General features: G+C 40.5%; 1 protein-coding gene across 1 annotated transcript in view; it reads left to right on the top strand.

The window, feature by feature from the left end:
• The window catches only part of GCLC (glutamate-cysteine ligase catalytic subunit), a 50,454-nt gene that overhangs the window by 962 nt on the left and 34,647 nt on the right, over window positions 1–14,845 (top strand). The gene's annotated exons all lie outside the window — the stretch shown is intronic.

Here is a 14,845-nt window from a genome sequence, read left to right as displayed (position 1 = left end):
TGCCGGCCGCGTTTCGAGATCTACCGCCCCGTGTAAAAATGGGTTTTTGTGATCAGTGAGAGAGGCACAAAGTTGTCCTAGAAGGCCCATTGCTGCTAGGAGTCAGGTTTTAAGGATGTTCGCTTCTGCCCCATCTCATGTAGATTACGTTTTAAACCTCCCAACTTCTCATCAGTCACCTCGCACCCTCTTCACCCTCCTCCCTCTTCTGCTGCACCACCTCTGTAGAAATTAAGGCTCGGTTTTCCTAAAGGGAAGGAAACTTCCTTGTCCTGTTTAATTCTAAATGGGAATTCTTGAAGCTTCACAGTTGGGATTTGTTAGTGGTTTTCCGTGGCCTGGATCCAATGTCTAAACTTTACAAATCAATGCTTCAACATGTGTTCTGCCTAGAGGTGAAATGTTGTTGTATTCTCAGTATGTTGAACCATCGTTTATGGGAAAGATCTGGAAAGCGTTGCCCCTTTGGATTAATTTTTTTTTTTTTTCTGCCAAAGCGTTTTGCGCTCTCCGTTCCGTTTTTGAAAGTCGCATGTAGATACAATTCAAATAATTAAATGCTTTTTTTGAAAACTGCGTCTGTTTTTACCATCTGTCTTCCATGGCTTGCTTAGGTGTAAGCTTACCTTTAGTCCATGTTATTACTCTTGACCTAAGCGTCAAGGTGCTGGTACGCCAATGCAGAATCTCTGTGTCTCCTTGCAAAACTCGTTTGTCTGTTTCTAAGATTGGAAGATAATTCTGCTTTTTTACAGTTGAAGGAATTGTGCTGTTTTAAGTTAGAAAAGTATAATGATCAGTCATTCACATTTCTACTAGAAGGGATTTGTCATACTTGGGACAGAAAAGGAGTGTACAGGATTGTGTTTGCTGGTAATTCTTCAGTTTTATTCTGAAGTTCTTTGTTTCTTCACAGCATCTGATATTATACATGTTCATTTGTATATTGTGGGCATTTTACGATCTATCCTCTATTCTCCAGCCCCCTTGAAAATTCTGCTTCAATCATGTGTCTGGGCAGAGTATAGGGTTTTTAGGAAGAGTAAAATTCCTACCCTCAAGTTTTGACAATCAAGTTAGAAATAGGCAGCCTGATGTAAGGAGAAGAAGTGAGATTGTGAAGACTGCTCAGATGGTTAAGGGGGGGGGGGGGGAAACCCCACTCTTCTCCTGAAATGGCACTTAAGTGAAACTTTAGTTCCCTGAAGTTGGTTCTCTTTTACATCCTTGACCTGTGGTATTGCAGGCACGAATTCTCCATTGTGGTATCTCTGTTTGGGCAGATAGAGAAGGTGATGTTTTGAACGGGGGCGGGGAGGAGTCTCATGCCTAAATATTTGCTGGTGCTTCCATCTAGTATCATGTCAAAGTAATTACTCATTTACGTTACAGAACATTACTACTTAAAAAAAAATTTTTTTTTAATGTTTATTTTTGAGAGAGAGCACGACAGAGTGCCAGCTGGGGAGTGAACTGAGAGAGAGGGAGACACACAGTCTGAAGCAGGCTCTAGGCTCCAGGCTCCGAGCTGTCAGCACAGAGCCTGATGCAGGGCTTGAACTCAGGAACTGTGAGATCACGACCTGAGCCAAAGTCGGACACTTAACTTACTGACCACCCAGGCGCCCCAGAACGTTACTATTACATGCAGGTCATGATCCGTTAGTGGGTTGAGAAATAAATTTGGATTTCCCTAGATTTGTTTTCTTCTCTTCAGAACTTAAAAAAAAGAAAAAAAGAAATGGAATAAGATGAAGAGTACCAATTACCACAAACAGTATTAGGTCAAACTTTTGGGTTATTTGTGAGCATGTTGAGCAGGTATGTATTGAGTCACATGTAAATTATTTCTTAGTATGGTGGCCACTTAAGGAGTTTGAAAACCATACTGTCCTATTTATCACAGGAGGGTTCCTTGATGAGACGAGCCTTTGAAAAGAGCAGGAGAGCAGTCATCCACTCCAGTGTTAGCAGTATTCCTTGCTCAGAGGGACTCACAGACCACATCCACCAAGTGAAGTCTGCAGGCAGGGTCAGACAGCAAGCAAGCCTGTTTGTATGCAGAAGCCTTGGGAATTAACAGAAACAGGCTGGGCAGATAAAAGTAGAGAAGGGTGTGGTGGGTGGTATGGCTCTGGAGATGAAGGATGGCCTTGCCAGACAGAAAATGGTGTTTGAGATGTGATATTTGGACTGTGTTGGTGTGATACCAAATTACTGCTCTTATTGGGAAATTTTGGTGTTGTACTCATAAGTCCTCTTCTCCACCCCACCCCCTCCAAAAAAAAAAAAAAAAGCCTTCAAACCGTGGTTAAAAGGAGACCCTGCCGCTTTTGGAAATGCTCAGCCCTAGTTACTATGACAGTATTGACACCTGACAGTGTTTATCAGAAGGAACCCTGGAGTTGTAGTTTCCTTATGTTGTAGTCCAAGGCCTGCCAAACTGCCTGTGTGATGGTGAGCCTCAGTTTCCTCTTTTGGAAAATGACAGGGTTGGAATCTCCCTTCTAACTTTTATAGTTTGAGTATAATTTGAATAAGATTTTTAAAAAGCAACGTACATAATTTCAAACCAGAATGTTATTCTTTGAAATTCAGCTGGAGATAGATAATCTTCAGGCTGTTGAGGAAAGGAGAAGGCTGCCACCAGCCGCTGGGATAAAAATGGGTCGTACTGTAAAGGTGTGTGTATGCTGGCTTTTTGGAACTCCAGAGTATTCTCCTGTGACAACGTTATGCATGAGTAGATTCCCAGATCAGCTTACAGATGCATGTTTCACCTTGGTTTAACCGGTCCTAACCCTAGCCACCATTTATTCTGTTTCTGTAGGAGATAGACGTTCTAACTCCTGGGTACCAGGAAAACACTTCATTTTGCCCCAGGATGGGGGCTTTGGGGGAGAGGTAAGATGGATGTTCCTGGGTGCTCTCCTGCCTGCTAAGCAGTCTATGTATGCAAAAAAGAAAGCCCTTCCCTTTTCACAGCTGACACACAACTTTTCAGGTACAGTTTTTGTTTATAACCAGAGTGTACTCATTAAAAGACCAACTTAGGTAGGAATTGTATGCTGCAAACGTGGCACCAAATACAACTTTTGATTTTTTCCTAATCACTCTCGTGTTAGTTACCTTCCTGGCCTTTCTGCTACTTAATAATGGCAGAGGCATTATCAGAGTTGAAATCTGTCTGACTCCAGGTCCATTTCTTAAACACGTTATACCAGGTTTTGGATTATTTACGATGTATGAGATTTCATCAAATCTCCTTTTACACAGTTCACACTACAGGTTGTAAAGGTGTCAGGAAACAACATTTGAAAGCAAACGTTTAATTTTTCTAATTTTTTTTAACCCAGTATAGTGGCTGTCAAAGTTAAGAAGGTAATTGTCCTGTAGTTTGCAGAAAAGTGCATGTGATCTTAGGAAAATATAATATGCCTTTAATACTTGAGTGTGTTCTTTGCATAAAGCCAGTAAAACTGGGGTGGGGTATATTCAGTGCTGATAGGTCATCCATTGACTTTGAACTACAAATTTGTGTAGGGTAAGAATGCTTAAATGACTATTTAGAAAATTCATAGCTTGCTGATTAATAAGCTTATGATCCTGTAAGAAAAGTAACATAACCCTGAGCTATAAATCTAGAATGGATAAAAGCAGCCATTTGAGTGTAAATGAATGTGAAGCTTGGACAGATTGCTTAATCTCAACCTCAGTTTTATTATCTATAAAATAGGGATGATAATACCTCATAGGGTTATTAAGATTAAATAGGATAATGTTGATGAAATGGTGTACAAGGAAGTGCCTAACTTACTAACCAAAGACTCATAAATGGTAACTTAAAATGTTTACTTGGAAGATTTTTTTTTTTTTAATGTTTGAATGAGAGTGTGTGAGCAAGAGCGTGAGTGGCAGAGGGGCAGAGAGAGGGAGAGAGAAGAGAGAATTGGAGGCAGGCTCCATGCTGTCAGTGCAGAGTGACACAACAGTGAGATCATGACCTGAGTGGAGATCAAGAGCCAGTCACTTAACCAACTGAGCTACCCAGGTGCCCCTACTTGGAAGTTTTAAAATATCTGCTATATCTCATCTAAATACTCAAGGTCAAACTGATTCTCAGCTATAGAGAACAAACTGAGGGTTACTGGAGGGGAGGTGGACAGGGGGTGGATCAATAGGTGATGGCTATTAGGGCAATTGTGATGGGCACTGGGTATTGTATGTAAGTGATGAATCCCTAAATTCTACAACTAAAACTAATATTACACTGTATGGTAACTAGCTGGAATTTAAATACAAACTTGAAGGAAAAAAATAGCCATAGTCATTGGGGAATGAGGTATTCCCTGTATGTAGGGTTTATTTTTAAACTAACAAACTTACATTTGTTTATTCAGATATATATTTCATTATCTTAGTTATTTTTGATGGTATTGATGGTAATTATAGTATTTCTAAATTGCTTTTAACAATCTAAATTGTCTTAGAAATACATTACTAGACACTGACTAGAATTAGATATTGAGCACAACTATTTCTTGATAGTCATTGTCAAGATTCAGGTTTCTTACATAGGTCATTGAGTGTTTTGTGACCTATAAAGCCAAGTTGTCTTATCTTTCTGTCTCTGCTGTCACTGTGTACATTGTTTTACAGCATTTATTCATATGTCTAAAGCACAGTGGTGAAATCAAGGAAAAAATGGATTTGTGCTTCTGAACATTTTATATACTCCAGGCATCTGAATGTGTTGTTAAATTTAGAAAACTGTATTTGGGGCATTACGGGTGCTGCTGGTATTGGATGGGAGTGTATTCTAATAAGCTTGCTAATCTCTGTTCGTTCATGATTGAACCAAGTTAGGTGGGTTTTTAAAAACATTTCAACACCTTTATTTAGACGTAACTGATATACATCAAACTGCACATATTTAAAATGTACAGTTTGATAAGTTTTGATATAGGTATACACCTGCGAAACTATTACTACAATCACAATAACATCCATCATTCTAAAAATGTTCTTGTGCCCCTTTGTAATACCCCCCTTTCCTCCCCACTTCACAGGCAACCAATGATCTCCTTTCTGTCACCATAGTAGAATTGGCATTTCCTAAGAGTTTTATATCTAGGAAACCCTATAGCATGTACTTTTTTGGTCTGGCTTTTTAAGCTGCATATATATTTTGAGGTTCATTCCTTTTGCTGCATGTATAAGTAGTTCATCCCTTTCATTGCGGAGTAGTATTCCATCACATGGATATACTATGATTTGTTTATCCACTGTTTGGATTGTATCCAATTTTTAGTTTTTACAAACAAAATTTATATGAACATTATGTCTTTGTACTTAATGCTTTTATCTACCTTGATTATTCCCTAGGAGTGATGTGTTTAACTTTTTAAGGAAACTATAAAACTTTAAAAACATTTTCTTTTTAATGTTTTGAGAGAAAGAGAAAGACTGTGAACAGGGAGGGGCAGAGAGAGAGAGAGAGGGAGACACAGAACCTGAAACAGGCTCCAGGGTCTGAGCTGCACAGAACCCGATGAGGGACTTGAACTCATGAACCGTGAGATCATGACGTGAGCCGAAGTTGGACGCTTAATCGACTGAGCCACTCAGGTGCCCCCTGAGTTGTTCTCTTGTTACCGAATTTGAGAATTCTTTATATATTTTGGATGTAATTCTTCCCAGATAATAGACATTACACATGTGTTCTCCCAGTCTGTTTTCATTGCCTCAAATGGTGTCTTTTGAAGAACAGAGAAGTTGTTCATTTTAATGAAGTCCAGTTAGTCCACTTGTTCTTTTATACTTTTGGTGTGGTATCTAAGAAATCTTTCCTTAATCCAAGATCACAAAATTTGCTCCCTTATTTTCTTCTAGAAGTTTTATAATCTTACGCTTTACATTTAGGTTTACGACCCATTTTGACTTACTTTTGTCTGTGGTATAAGGTATGAATTGTTGCTTTTGGTTGCCCCAGCACAATTTGTTGAAAAGACTATCCTTTCTCCGCTGCCAGAGGTACATGGCCTTTGTGGCTTGTCTGATACCAGTTGTCTGTGTGTGTGGTTTTATTTCTGGATTCTTTGTATTTGATCTATATGTCTATCTTTATGCCTGTACTACACTCTTTTTATTGCTGTAGCTTTATAATACATTGTGAAATCAGGCAGTGTTAGCTCTCCAGCTTTGTTCTTTTCCAGCAAAATTTGGTTTGACTCTTCTGAGCCCTTTGAACTTTTACATGAATTTTAGAACCAGTTTGGCAATTTCTACCAAAAACAAACAAACCCTCCTGGGGTTTTGACTGCAATTGGATTGAATCCATAGATCAGTTTGGGAAGAATTGACATTTTAACCATAATGAGTCTTCTGACCCAAGAACAAGTACAGCTTTAATTTCTCTCATCAGTGTTTTATAGTTGTTTTTTTTTTTTTTTTTTTTAAGTTTATTGGGGGGGGTGGAGAGAAAGAGGAGTGGGGGAGGGGCAGACAGAGCAGGAGAGAGAATCCCAAGTAGGCTCCCGCACTGTCCGTGTGGAGCTTGATCTCAGGACCTGAGCCAAAATCAAGAGTTGAAGGCTTAACCTGAGCCACCCAGGCGCCCCGGTATTTCGTCATTCTTAATGTACAAGTCTTGCATATCTTTTGTTAGGTTTATCATGGTTTCATATTTTTTTCCTATTGTAAATGCTATTAAGTTTCAATTTCTGATTATTGATTGCTAATATATTGAAATAAAATTGATTTTTGCATATTTATCTTATATTCTAACCTCATTTTTGAACATGTGGGATACAGTTGTAATTAATAACTGTTTTAGTGTCTTTGCTAATACTTTCATCTTTGCTATTTAAGGTTAAGTTCAGTTTTAATTCTTTTCATTCTGAATATGCTTCACTGCTTCTTTGCATGCCTGGTAATCTTTTATTGGATTCTTTACCTTGTTGGGTGCTTGTTACTTGGGTTTTCCTGAGTATTCTTAAGCTTTGTTCTTGAATATAGTTAATTTGGAGATAGGTTAATCCTTTGAGGTCCTGATTTTGTAATTAGGCAGATCCAGAGAAGTCTCTAGTTTAGGGCTAATTCTTCTACTGAGGCAAGACCTTTATGAGCATTTGCCCCAGTGCCCCTGAATTAGAAGTTGTTCCTTTCTGGCTTGTGGGAATACAACTCTTCCGTAGCTTTGGGTACTTGCCTCATGTATGGATTGACTTACTACTGAATTCCTAAGGAGGAGCCCTCTGCTGATCCTCTGGGTTTATCTGTGCACCTCTCTTTGGCACTTTGTGTCTTTGGCACCAGTGTCTTGAAAAAGCTGCTCTTTCATATACTCTGGTTTTGGTTGTTTCAGGAGGGAAGGTAAAATTGGTTGCTTTTACTCCATCTTGAGCAGAGGTCTTTTCCTCTTTATCTTTTTTTTTTTAAGCTCTGCTCCTCCTTTGGAAACTTTGTCCAGAGGCTGGCTGCCCTTGTGGTTATAAAATACCTCCAGTAACCAAGATTTAGCCAACTTTTTAAAGTCAAGATTTTCTTTGCTTTTATGCTGTCATGTTCATCATTTCGCATCACTGTTCTCATCCTACTGAGATGGGTATTTGTTGAAAATACAGTCATTTTAAAAGTTTGCATACATTTTATGAATGGACTTTAATTTGAAGATGCAAGTCTAAGCCTTGAATCTTCCTCCAAATAACTGTGTGATATTAGGTATAGAACTTAAGTTCTTTAGACCACAAATTTCTCATCTGTAAGACTAATAAAAGAAAGTCATTTCATTTGGTTTTGAATTTCATGTTGACCTATATGTGCGTGTGTGTGTGTGTGTATGTGTGTGTGTATAGTTTCTAATTGTATCTTTTAACAATTTGTTTCAGAATACTTTAAATTCCATACAAATTACAAAAATCAGGAAATGTGTACAAGAAATGGTAGAATTTATTTCCTTACCCTGTCACCTTTTGGGTTTTAGCATTCATCTAAGATAAAGTACTTCATTGGCTACTGACAAAATAATCTAATTATATAGTCATAGATATTAGGTTTCTAGAAATTTGTTTTTAACGTCTTAGGTGAGCCTATTTGAGCATCACAACTTTTTTTAATTTTAGAGTGAGTGCAAGCGAGGGAGAGTGGCGGAAAGAGATACAAAATCTTAAGCAGACTCCATACTCAGGGCAGAGCCTGATGCAGGGTTGGATCCCATGACTCTGAGATTGTGACCTGAGCCGAAAATCAAGATCCGGATGGACACTCAACCAGCTGAGCCACCCAGGCGCCCCACAACTTTTCTATTAAAAGCACGATGGTATTGCAAAAATGTTTTCCTCAGAAAAGCTGATACTTAAGTTTTATTTACTTATGGCAAAACACTAAAGGCTATATTTCCATGATGGATAATTTTTTTAATTTATTTAAATTCAAGTTAGTTAACATAGAGTGGAGTAATGGTTTCAGGAGTAGAACCCAGTGATTCATCACTTACTTATAACACCCAGTGTTCATCCCAACAAGTGCCCTCCTAATGCCCATTGCCCATTTAGCCCATCCCCCCAACCACCTCCCCTCCAGCAACCCTTAGTTTGTTCTCTGTATTTAGTGTCTTATGGTTTGCCTTCCTCTGTTCTTATCTTACTTTTCCTTCCTTCCCTATGTTCATCTATTTTTGTTTCTTAAATTCCACATATGAGTGCAATCATATGATATTTGTCTTTCTCTGACTAATCTATTTGGCTTAGGTATAATACAGTCTAGTTCCACATGATGGATAATTTTTTAAAAAAATTTTTAATGTTCATTTTTGAGAGAGAGTGCAAGTGGGGGAGGGACAGAGAGAGGGGGGGAGACACAGAATCTGAAGCAAGCTCCAAGTTATGAGTTGTCAGCACAGAACCCAATGCAGGGCTGGAACCTACGAACCGCAGTATCATGACCTGAGCTGAAGTTAGATGCTTAACCGACTGAGCCACCCAGGCGCCCCTGGATAATTTTTAAATTAAGTATTTGTTGTGTACGTCCTATATATCAAGGGCGTCCTGTGTTAGGTCATGGGGTTGAAGAGAGAAATCAAAAGCTCTCTGCTTTTGAACTCGAGTGGAAGGTGGGTGAACAAGGGGGAGGGAGGAGAGGAGGAGTTTGCCGTATATCTAGAGATCCTGGGGGTCTTAGGGATGGGGAGTGAACCTTGGTGGAACTCAAAGGGAGAAGGAGAAAGGCAAGGAAAGGGCATGTGCAAATGTGAGATTATGGAGGTGCCTGAAGTTGAGAGAGTACTGCTGTAACACAGGACCAAAGCAGAGGAAAGGGAATGGCTAGAAGTTGAGGCTAGAAAGGTGGGTTGGGTTCAGTCTGTTGAAGGTCCTTGCTAGTAGGCCATGTCAGGAGACCTAGTATTGTGAGTCCAGGCCTATTGTAAGTCCACAGGCCTAAAGATGGTGGTTAAAACCAAAGTGGAGAGCAAGATAGACCAGGGAGAGGAAACATTGGCAGCACCTCAGAACCCTGATGGATACAAATTAAAAAAAAATTTTTTTTTTTTTTAATGTTTATTTTTGAAAGAGACCGAGCATGAACGGGGAAGGGGCAGAGAGAGGGAGACACAGAATCTGAAGCAGGCTCCAGGCTCTGAGCTGTCAGCACAGAGCCCCATGCGGGGCTCCAACTCACCGTGAGATCATGACCTGAGCTTAAGTCGGACACTTAACTGACTGAGCCACCCCAGCACCCCATGATGGATACACATTTTAAGGGACAGGGATAAAGTGTGGGATCCTGAGAGGGAACGGTGTGAGGGGTAGTAAGACTACTGTGTGCAGGAAGAGGGCTCGCAGGCTTTTGAGAGGTGTGGAAGGATAAGAACTGAAAGGAAGCCACTGGATTTGCTGGTTAGGCAGGAACTGGAGGCTTTGGCAACAGCCTATCTCAAACATATTAAGAACTTGGGGGAAAAAACAAAAATTGGTTTCTGGCCAAAATAAATGGCACAAAGCCCATGGATATCTTCACAGTTCATAGGGTCCTTGAAATCTTGATTATAATTTTAGCAAGAAACAGAATTGAACTATTTCAGTTGAACTGGATGGCATGTGAGTTTGGGTATCACTTAAGTAATACCTTTGTGGCTATTAAGTTGTCTCTGGAGTAGTATATTTAGAATGATTGTAATGGATTGAGTATATTAGAATGATGATCCTGAATCTCCACTTAAAGGTTGGTGTTCTCAGACATTGTTTAAGAAGTTGGGGAAACATGATTAAGTCCCAGACTTCTGGCCAAAACAATTCATTTTAGATACATGTTGATAGGTATTCAGAAAACGTGGTTATCTGGATTGGTATATCCTTAGAGAGTGTATGTGGCTACAGTTGTACTTTGTTGGACACTCTTCTGAAAGTTTCCTTATGCTTAGGTTTTTTTTGTGTGTCTGTCATGGTCAGAATTTGAGATACGGTAGTAGTTTCCAGAGTAAGGTTACGAAAGAACCCCAAACCAGATATTCCTAATTACTTAAATGTTCACACAGACCCACTGGTCTTGTCTCCCTTCCCCCGAGGTCCTTTTTTTAGTCCATTGGATTTGGTTAGTGCCTTTTTTTTTTTTTTAACTGGATGTTGATTTAGCAGAGTTAAAACCCTTAGGCAAGAGACTTCCTGACCCTTTTCTTGGAAGCTAGTAAGAATCTAGGCTGTGACTCTGCCCCATTTGGATTACCTGCAGGGGTCATGGGCTTGATACACAGGGCTTCACATATTTTAATGCTCTGGAGAGATCATAAAGATCTTAAAGTACCTGTAAAAGTTGACTGGCACTTGTCTGAAGTGTTTTCAAGAGTTAGTGACCTTCAATCCTTAGAAAGTTAACATTTTTTATTTTTAAAAAAGTTTTTGTTTGAAAGGATATACTCTGAGAACTTTAAACCTCAGACAAACCTAAGGAGGTTATTTGGGAGTGCTTCCTTCATTTCCCGCTGGAAATGTTCACATATTTACATAAGTCAGGTATTTGGAAGGTAGTTTTTTTTTGTTTTTTTTTTTTTTAATGTTTTCTAGTGTTTTTGAGAGAGAGACAGAGTGCAAGCTGAGGAGGGGCAGAGACAGAGAGAGAAAGAGAGACACAGAATCTGAAGCAGGCTGCAGGCTCTGAGCTGTCAGCACAGAGCCTGACATGGGGCTCGAACTCACAGAACTGCAAGATCATGACCTGAGCCGATGTCAGACACTTAAACGACTGAGCCACCCAGGCGCCCCGAAGGTACTTTTTTTTTTTTTTAATCTTTCTTTATTTTTGAGAGAGAACCGTGTGAATGGGGGGAGGGGTAGAAAGGAGAGGAACAGAGGATCTGAAGCAGGCTCTGCACTGACAGCAGCAAGCCCAATGCAGGGCTTGAACCCACGAATGGTGAGATCATGACCTGACCCAAAGTCAGATGCTTATATGACTGAGCCACCCCGGTGCCCTGGAACGTACCTTTTTATCTAACACACTTTCAGTAGTGCTGCCTGTGCTAAGGATGGTGGTCCTCTCTTCTTGGCCCCCAAGGCTTCCATTTCTGTATTAAGTTGTCTCTAGGGGTCCTGCTCTGTGGGCTTTAGTACTCAAATACAGAGAGGACTAGGAAGTAAACAAAAGGCTTCTAAGTACAAAGTTTATGCATTTTACTCCTAGAAGTGTCTTAAGCCTTTACCCAGAGAGCACTCACTTTATACACAGTTGCTGCAAGCTTGGCATCTGGTTTCTTAGTTTAGGATGAGCTACAGACAAATCAATTGAGGCAGAAGCAAGAGAAAGCAATTCAGAGAGCAGCTGTGAAAAGCATATCTAGACACGGCAGCCCGGTGTTCCTCTAAGGATCTTCCTCTGCTGTAATTCTAGTTAGAGAAATAAAATAGCTAATGAATTCCAAAGCCTTAATAAAAAGTGACAGTGTGTTTAGGATCTTCCTATTGTGATGGCAGAAGAGGTTGTAATCAAGTTTAGAAAGATAATATACATAAAAATGTTTAAGAGATCATGTGCTTGAAAGGGGTAAGCTTTGGGAAACAAGACAATGCATTTGAATAAAATTACCTTCCTGGCAACACCGAGTAAGTAATGTATTTGCACCAGTGAAAGAACAATGGATGGTCACATGCTAAGAGTTTCTAGAAAAATTTAGTAGAAATACAGCTTTCCCCCCACTCTCCGAAAGGGCATCCCTCTGAAATCTTTTCTAACCCAAAATCGTGTAAAGTGAAGAAGCAATTACCGTTATTTATATGGAAGAATTTTTTAGCATTCCCAGACCCCCAAATAACCTCTTTTAGACTTTTTTGATACCTTAGGACGTATCTTGCTAATGGGTGGCCAGAATAAATCGAGATCAAGCCCAGATGCTCACTGAGCCAGTTCAGAGCTATGGTGACTAGAGGCTGACACGCTAGGTGTGGCTCCCAGGGAAGGGGCCTGGCGGGGCCCTCTAGCTACTCCAGGTGCTCTCTGGTATAAGGGCTCGCTGGGGGGATGTTGTTTTCACCTTTTTTTTTTTTTTTTTTTTTTTTTTAATTATTTTGAGAGAGAGGGAGAGCATGAGCGGGGGAGGGGCAGAGAGAGAATCCCAAGCAGATCCCACAGTATCAGTGCAGACCTGTGAGATCTTGACCTGAGGAGCTGAAATCAAGAGTCAGACGCTTACCCGACTGAGCCACCAGGTGACCCTTTGCCTTTTTGTAAAGGCAGAAAATCTCCTTCAGATTTCTTTCAATTAACAAAAACAGGTACAGTTATCCCTCACTTTCTGAAACTTTGCATGACGGCGTTTCTCTTATAAAAGACGTATATTAGATTAGTATGTGTTTCACTAACTGAAAGAAATCTAAAGAGAATTCTTGCTGCTGTGAAAACAAAGTTACCATACTGAGGTAGGTCTTTTGTAACAGTGAGTGGCCTACAGTGAATTTTTGGAAAACCAGAAACGCTCCTCGCCTTACACCAGTTCTGCTTATGAAAGTTTTTATAGGAACACTTCACTTCCAGATAGATAGTGGGGAAACCCCTGCTGATGTAGCTCTTTCCTACCAACAAAGTGGCTTGGTTCAAATATTTGAAAAGCAGTGGATACCTTTACTCGTTTAGAGCTGGAAAGGACTTTTTTTTTCCTCCTATTTTTCCAGATGCTGAAACCAAGGCTCAGAGACTAAAACACATTCCAAATGTCCATAATTGTAATATTTGTAAGAAAAGAGGGAAAATTAAGGCTGTTCTGAGCAGGTTGGTGCCTCTTGGGGGTGGGGACAAGAAGGAGGTTGTGGTAGTGGGTGGTCAGCAAAGATTTCTCCGAAAAGGTGGCATTGAGACCCTCAGAAGCTAGCTGTTGGAAGGGCTGAGGTAAAATCTTTCTAAGCAGAGAGAATAGAAGGGCTGTCAAGGTCCTGACTTGGTTTTTGGAGAAAGAAGTGTGGCCAGTGTGGCCACAGCACAATGGGGAGGAGGGAGGTGGGAAATAAAGGAGGCAGAGGTCGGAAGACTAGCCTTAATGTTCCTGGTGAGGGGTGTTGGGTCGTTTAGCCCAGTGGGAGCCACTTGAAAGTTTCAAGGAAGGGAATGACTGGATCTGCTTGGTGCAGGAACCCAGGACTGCCTGATTGCAGAATTAGGCCCCGTTCTACACTAGGAGCTTTCACTTTTGACTGAGACCAATAGTACTGGAAACAAATGCCAAATGAAACAAAACGTTGGTGAAATGGTATTTCCATTCCCATGAGTGACACATTCTGGTATTTTATTCTTGATTTGAAAAAAAAAAAACAAACAACAACAAAAAAAAAACTTTTTATTTTGAGAGAGAGCATGAGCAGGGAGGGGCAGACAGAAGATGGGGAGAGAATCCCAAGCAGGCTGCACACTGTCCTCGCAGAGCCTGACGTGGGGCTCAATTTCACGAACCGTGAGATCATGACCTGAGCCAAAACCAAGAGTCAGATGCTTAATGGACTGAGCCCCCCAGTACCCCTCAATTTCAAAATTTTTATGTGATGTTGATTACTGCCTACTTTGGCTCATTACAGGCTTGTAACTAGCATTTGAAAAACCCCGCTAAGACTCCTATTCTGCCTCAATAAATAGACCTCTGCCCAAGAGGTAGAAAACAATAGCCAGTAGCATCTGAGTGGTGCTGTATACTTCTGGTGTAGGCACTTTTGCATGCAGGTGTTTTGTTTTGTTTTTGTTTTTGTTTTTAAGTTTCTTTGAGAGAGCACAAGAGAGTGCAAGCAAGGGAGGGACAGAGAGAGAGACTCCCAAGCACATTTTGAGCTGCCAGCCACAGCCTGATTTGGGGCTTGATCTCACAAACCATGAGATCATGTCCTGAGCTGAGATCAAGTCAGATACTTAACTGACTGAGCCACCCAGGCACCCCACATGCAGTTTTTATATGTACTCCTTCCCAGAAACTGATGGACACCAAAACATGAACTCCTAGCTCCCAAATGAGCAGGAGGAAAAGCTCTCTGTAACAGTTTTCATGGGCTCCAACACAAGATGAGATTGAAGGTGGAAAGAAAAAGAAGAAAAAAATAGAGGTAGGGATGGTGGTGATGAAGGAAGTAGGCTCTTGTTTCTGAGTAAAAATACAAATGTCTTAGAGTCACAGATGTTTAAGTATTTTTCGTTACCAGATGGCCAGTGATTCCCTTCTAGAAGTGAAATGCCAACATTCTTTCAAAACTGTAATATTGAATATGCTTGGTAAATTTCTCGGTCTGCAGGATGAATGCTAGCAGGTTTAGTAACATGACTGCAGCCTTCCCAGCTAATCTTCTGCTGGCAACGGAGCCCGGTGAAAAGGCAGATGCGG

This window comes from Leopardus geoffroyi, chromosome B2 (genome assembly GCF_018350155.1).
Source record: "Leopardus geoffroyi isolate Oge1 chromosome B2, O.geoffroyi_Oge1_pat1.0, whole genome shotgun sequence".
In the NCBI taxonomy this organism is placed as follows: domain Eukaryota; kingdom Metazoa; phylum Chordata; class Mammalia; order Carnivora; family Felidae; genus Leopardus; species Leopardus geoffroyi.
This window is presented reverse-complemented; position numbering and strand designations above follow the sequence as displayed.